Source organism: Antechinus flavipes, chromosome 4 (genome assembly GCF_016432865.1).
Source record: "Antechinus flavipes isolate AdamAnt ecotype Samford, QLD, Australia chromosome 4, AdamAnt_v2, whole genome shotgun sequence".
Lineage (NCBI taxonomy): Eukaryota > Metazoa > Chordata > Mammalia > Dasyuromorphia > Dasyuridae > Antechinus > Antechinus flavipes.
In genome coordinates this window covers 416,683,440-416,690,017 of record NC_067401.1, presented here as the reverse complement: position 1 = coordinate 416,690,017, position 6,578 = coordinate 416,683,440, and positions in this window count along the sequence as shown.

The following is a 6,578-nucleotide window of genomic DNA, read 5'->3' as shown; positions in this document are numbered from 1 at the left end:
CAAGGAATTTGGTTGGGTTGATTGGTTGTCCATTATCAAAGATCAAAATGGTACTGCTATAAAATCAAGTTACAATGTTACAGACCATGTATAAGCTCAGAATGCTATACCACAGTTCAGACACAAAAAGCCATGTGAACATTTGGGAAGATACATAATAATGGGAGAGAATGTTTAGATTACAGTTGCAGTGTAGAAAGCAGGTTACCTTAGAAAGGAAGGCTCAAGTGGCTGGGATACCAAGAAGTCCTCTTGCAGATCATAATATTGGAGCTGAGTCTGGGGGCAAAAAACAACAGGTGGAGAGCACTCCAAGCATGAGAAAGAGCTGTTACCACATAGTGGTATATAGTAAGCAAAAATGGGAAAATAGGATGTTAATTGACTGTAGAGTGTAAAGAGAAAGTGTAATTGTGCAAAGACTGAAAAGACAAGCAGAATTGGATTGTGAAGAATTTTAAAGACCCAACAGAGGGCTTGATATAAGATCCTGGAGCCAATAGAGAACCACTAGAGTTTATAGTAAAGGGAACAGGACAGTGACATGGCCAGACACTTTAGAAAAATGATTTCAGTAGCTATGTGATTTTACATAGAGATGGACTTTTCCATCTATATTGAATTGCATCTTTAGATTCAACCTGAGACTCCAGCCTTTTGTGATCTTTCTTGATTTTTGACATCAGTGTGCTGGCTATCCCTCCTAAATTAGTCATTTGCATTTCTGTTGAGTGTGCTATCAATCCCTTTATCCAAAAGTCAATTATAAACATGTAAAACAATACATCCAACCCTCATTTCTGGAGGTGTTCCCTAGAGACTTTCTGCCATGTTAACGATGAACCTTTAACAACTACTCTCTACATCCACTGGTGCAACCGGTTCTAGATGATGATGATGATGATGATGATGATGATGATGATGATGATGATGATGATACAAAAGATAGGCATTGGGAAGCCTAGAATAATATTTAAGAGTTCACCTAAGTTTGTCTTTTGTGTTCCTGATTGTAGTAGTGAGGGAGAAAAAGTTTCTTTGTCACTGATTTCATAAACTTTTTCTTTCTGAAGAAGATTTGATTCCAGCTTTTCATCATGGCATGGAGGTGTCACCTGGGGCTCTCAAAGACTATGCCGATAGACAGTGAGTTCTAGAGCTTCTAGCAAAGTGGATGGATTTAAAGTATAGGCCTGGTGACAAATGGAGAAAGCGAGCACATCAATGAAATAAAAGATCTATGACATTGTAGCAATAAAACTTTCAGCTGTTCTTGATTCTCATCCTCCATCCTCATTTTTTCTGGCTCAAATCCTGGACCTAGAGACTCATGCTATTTTGCATCAGTGGTTTAAAGGATAAATTACTTGGATTTATACTGTACAAATATTCTTAAATAGAAGAAATCCTTACTACATTTTAAAAAGGTTTATAAAAATTCTATTTTCACTCAATATTTCACTTAAAACCCTGCCTTTACAGACTTGACAGAACATCAAATGTAGTTTCCTTTTGAATTACATTTAGTGGGAATTTGAATTACATTTTACTCAAGCAAGAGAGGATTGTTATTTACTTGGAAACCTCTCTTCTTAATCCCCTAGTTAAAGGGGTAGTTGGCAGAGGCAAGATGAAGAAAACAGATCTAAAATACTGGCATGCAGTATAGTTGTAAATGAAAACATAAATACTCTATGTTTAAAAAAAATAGTGTTTCTCTGACTACCTTGCTCATGATTCCATCTATTCCACATGATTTTTCTCTTGCTTGAAGGTGCTATTAGCAGATGTTAAATGTAGCTCGTGATTCAGATCAATCACCATTACTTTGGGGATCTACTAATGGTCCTAGGGCTAATGAACATTTGCATCTCAAAATGACAGATTCCCTGACTGCCTCTGAAGAAGAAGAGGGAGCAATTATCTCCTCGGCTTTTTTCTTCTTTTGTTAATTCAAATAATGTCATAACTTTTTCTGAGCGACTTCCTGAGAGGGAATGGAAAAGGAATAGTTTATTAATCCCACCCTGGTTACTATGTGGCTGTGAGCACATGGTATCTAAAGCACTGTTGAGGTAAATCTGAACTTAAATGTGTGTTTTTTTTTCTGTTGTGTTTGTTCTTTCCTGATCTTTGGCAAATAAATATCTATCAAGATAGATATTCCTGGCTTGGAGAAGACCTTGTAAATTGGAGAACTCCAGAGGCCTTGGGTCTCACTGAGTTGGAATTGAATGGCAGCGGCAAAGCAGTACCTGGGAATTATTCCATAATTCATTGAGAGAATGGCCTTCAGGAAGAGAACACAACCAAACCTAGCCATCTTTTCAGCAAACATACTGAAAGTTATTTGGACAGTGCAGAGCCAAAGTGGAAATATTAAATGCCTATTTAGCAGTCCTGCAAACTGCTTTAGGGGGGTGGGGGTGGGGAATCATCCTCCCAGCAAATTGTAAGCATTATAATTTTAAGTTTTTGAATCATATTTTGTCATTCTGTTAATGTGCACTGGGATTTTTTTAATGTTCAGAATTTCTTTTATGGGAATAAATTACTTATCCTATATTCGATCTGTATGGTGCATGGAGTATCTTTGTAATCCCCATTTTAAGCTATTAGAAAATTCCTCTCCCAAGTATCTCCCAAGGTAAATAGGGTGATTGAGTCCAATCCCTCCCAATAAAAGCCAAATTCCCCCCAAATTAAAATCAAACCAAATGCCTGGATATGGAACAGGAAATGGGTATAATATTCTAGCCATTCTGGACCTAGCAACAAATACTCAATGTTACATAAATACCATTGTGCCTGTTTTGCAAAAACAAGTCTTGCATATATATATATGTGTGTGTATTTGACCCTATATTAGAGCAAGAAATGAGAATTAGGGGAAGGGGGAGAGCACCACTTTTGGGCAGGATGGAAAATGCTTCTGGAGAAACTAGTTCTTTAAAGGTTAAGTTTGAAGAAAAGAGCTGCTGAAGAGGGCAGAAAACCAGGGAGAAGAAGTACAGCCCCTAACTTCTCTAGATCCTCATAAAATCAGGAGGGGAGAGTCAGGTAAGACATCCTTTAAATTCACTTCCTATTAAGATGTTTTGTTATTCTTTCATTTCATAGATTTTACTTTACTCCATTGAGAAACTACAAAATGAAAGCATTGAGCCTAAGAACCAAACATTTGTTTTAATGTCCTAGCATTCCAGGCCTTTCTATTATTATAAAATTTTTGGGATCTGGATACAGCTTTTAACATGAGGTAAAGAAGATTTACTGTTGCTTCAGATTATACACTTGAGGCTTCTTGTTCATTAGGATCATTAAGTTTGACTCTGAATTCCTTTTTTTTTAAGTGCAACAAACCCTTTGAAAGTGCTTAAAATGCTTCAAAAATTATCATTTTTTTTTACCTCCCAGTTTGTTTAAACTTAATTAAAAGGAAGAAAAAAAAACAATATAAATTGCTTTACTATCAGAATTCCTTTGGTTGGGAGATGGATTTCTTGGGGGGGGGGGTAAGGAGAAAGATGTAAAGAGGTAGGGCAGGAAAAGGGCAGAGGATTGGTTATGTTTTCCATTTAGGAGATGGAGATTTTGTACGTAACTGATCGAGGACCTGTCTAGCCATTTTAACTCAGCAAGATCTTGGGAAAAGTAATTTATTCTCTTTAGACCTTCTCCTGTGATATGAAAGACAATGTATTAAAATCCCCCTCAGTCACTTATTGACATTACACAAATTAATTTAAGTCTCAGTTTACTTGTCTATTAAGTGGGAGAGGATAAAGGAAAGTTGTTGTAAGGAAAGTGCTTTGTAACTTTAAAATCTTATTAAAATTAATTGAGTTTCTTGATGCTTTTCTTCCTTCTTGCTTGTGGTCCTAAAAGATTATTAACTCTATATCTTAATTTTCCATTCTGTTTTTAATGATCTTGTCATTCTTTGACTGCCACAGAATAAGAAATGTTTTGACCATTTGAGATTTAAAAAAAAAATAAAGTTAATGAGGATTCAGAAGCAATCCAAGTCATAAGTTTGACTGATTATAAAAATGCCTCTGGGAAAAAAGTAAAATTAAAGTAGTGAGGATCACTGAACTCTGAGCCAAGGGAGAAATAAAACTCTCATTATTAAAACCATTTTAGTCAACACATGATTACATTCACTAATGGTAGAGAAGACTAGAGGCATGAATAATTAAAAATCCTGAGTGATCATTTGCAGTAAGTAGGTAAGTTGTTTAGTCATTTTAGTTTTCAGCCTTGTCCTGATTTTCATGTCCCCCTTTTGGGGTTTTCTGAACAAAGATATTGGAGTGGTTTGCCATTTCCTTCTCCAGTTCATTTTGCTGGTGAGGAAACTGAGGCAAACAGGGTGAAATGATTTGACCAGGGTCACACAGCCAGGAAGGATCTAAGGCCAGATTTGAACTTAGGACTGGCACTCTATTCACTACAGTGCCACCTAGCTGCCCTGAAGTAAGGACCTAGATAGAAAAACACTCACCCCCTTTAGTGCCCAACTCCAACACCCTTTAAAGTCAACTGAACTAATAAAATCTCACTTTTATTCAGACTGTTCTCTGTGCTTAGAGATTCCTTCCTCCACATCTACATTTATCCTTGATTTATTTTTTTTAATTATGAACTAAGAGAACACAAACCTTTCTATTTACAAAGAAAAAATTTAAAAAGAGGTTTTTATTTGAAACTAGGTCTTTATTCTAGTTTAAGCTTTTTAAAGTATATATATATATACACACACACATATGTATATAAAGTATATATAATTAACACAATAGTATCAGTACTGTTCTATTTGTCCTGTGTCCCTTCTAAATTTACATCAGTTCTCTTTAGTGATTCATACTCTTTTCTTTCCTTTCTTTTTTCATCACTTTCACTACTCTCCTCATTGCCAACAATTTGGTGTCATGTTAGTATACCTTCTCTCACCATCTAGACTTTAAAGCATCAGAGTGGAAAGAGCCTTGGACTAGGGCGTGAGGTAGGCTGTTTTCAAGTCCGAGTTCTACCATTTACTAAAAATGCTATCCATGGCAAGTTATTTAACTTCTATTAAGCTTCAGTTTCACTATCGGGAAAAACAAGGGAAATTATGCTTCTATTATTTACTTCATAGGATTGTCAAAGAAAGCACTTTGTTAGCCTTATAGTGGAACAGTGAGAAAAAGAGCTGACTTAGGAGTAAAAATAAAAATGGGTTCAAATCCCATCTCTAATATTGATCGCCTGCACCACAATCTTATTTCCTTATCTATAAAACAAGATATTTAGAGCCAGCTCTAGATAAGTGTCACTCTGAGTTGCTTGAGGAGAAGGGAGTATGTCTTTTTATCTGTGTATTCCCCAGAATTTCTTGCCCAATTGTCGAGCCCAATTCTTCACATGTGCAAGGCAATCTTAGAATCATAAATTTAGAGCTGGAAGGGATGTGTAATAACAGCAGTCAGCATTTACATAGAGCTTTAGAGTTTTGCAAAGCACTTGACAAATATCTCATTTTATCTCCACAACAACCCTAAGAGGTAAGTGGATATTATCCTCATTTAAAGATGAGGAAACTAAGGCAGATGGTGAATAAATGTTTTAAATGACCTAAAACAGTATCTGAGACCAGATTTGAACTCAGCCCTCCCCTGATTTTAGGTCCCCACTTTCAACCTTGTTTCTTCTAATGAATGTTTAAGGTACAATTCAGACTCAGGTACACGATGTGTAGTTGATTGGGTTTACCCCCTTTGGCTTCTGTTCTATAATAACCTTACATAAGTGACAAGTATATCTGACTTTCAAGCAAGGCAGGAATCATAACCGGTTGGCTTCTTAAAGAATAAAAGAAGACTTAGGGAATTAGAGGAGTCACAGACAAAGATTTGAGTTCTCTTTATTTTCTCTAATGAGAGGCACAGAGTAAAGTTTTCTGACCACTTTTGCAGAGCTCAGGATTGATGAAAGGATATGGAGTATAAACACATATTTGATTTAAGCAAGACTTCTGGCTTTGTTTAGAAGATGTTTATTGGCTACCATAGTAGCACAATAAGTCTTTGGGGAGAGGAAGGAAGGAGAAGGAGAAATAGAGAGATACAGAGACAGAGAGACACAGGGACAGAGAGAGATGACCAGAGACACTGAAAGACAAACAGAAAAAGAGACAGAAAGATATACAGTGAAATATAGAAACAGAAACAAAGAGACAGAGATAGAGAGGGAGATAGAGAGACATATAGAAACAGAGAGAGACAGACACAGTGAGATAAAGAAACTGAAACAGTGAAAAAGAAGGGGAGGGAGAGAGGGAGAAAAGGGGAAAGAGAGAGAGAGAGAGAGAAAGAGAGAGATGCTTCATTCCTGAAATGAATCGTAATGTAAATATTTGAGAATAAAAGCATAATATTTTAGACACTTCAAAATAAGGGCAAAGAAGGAAACAGGATCATTTTGATCCCTGGTAAGAGTATAGCATGTTTAGTTCTCCTTAAAAAAAAAAAAAAAAAAACAGGGCAGCTAGGTGGTGTAGTGGATAGAGAACCAGCCCTGAAATCAGGAGGACC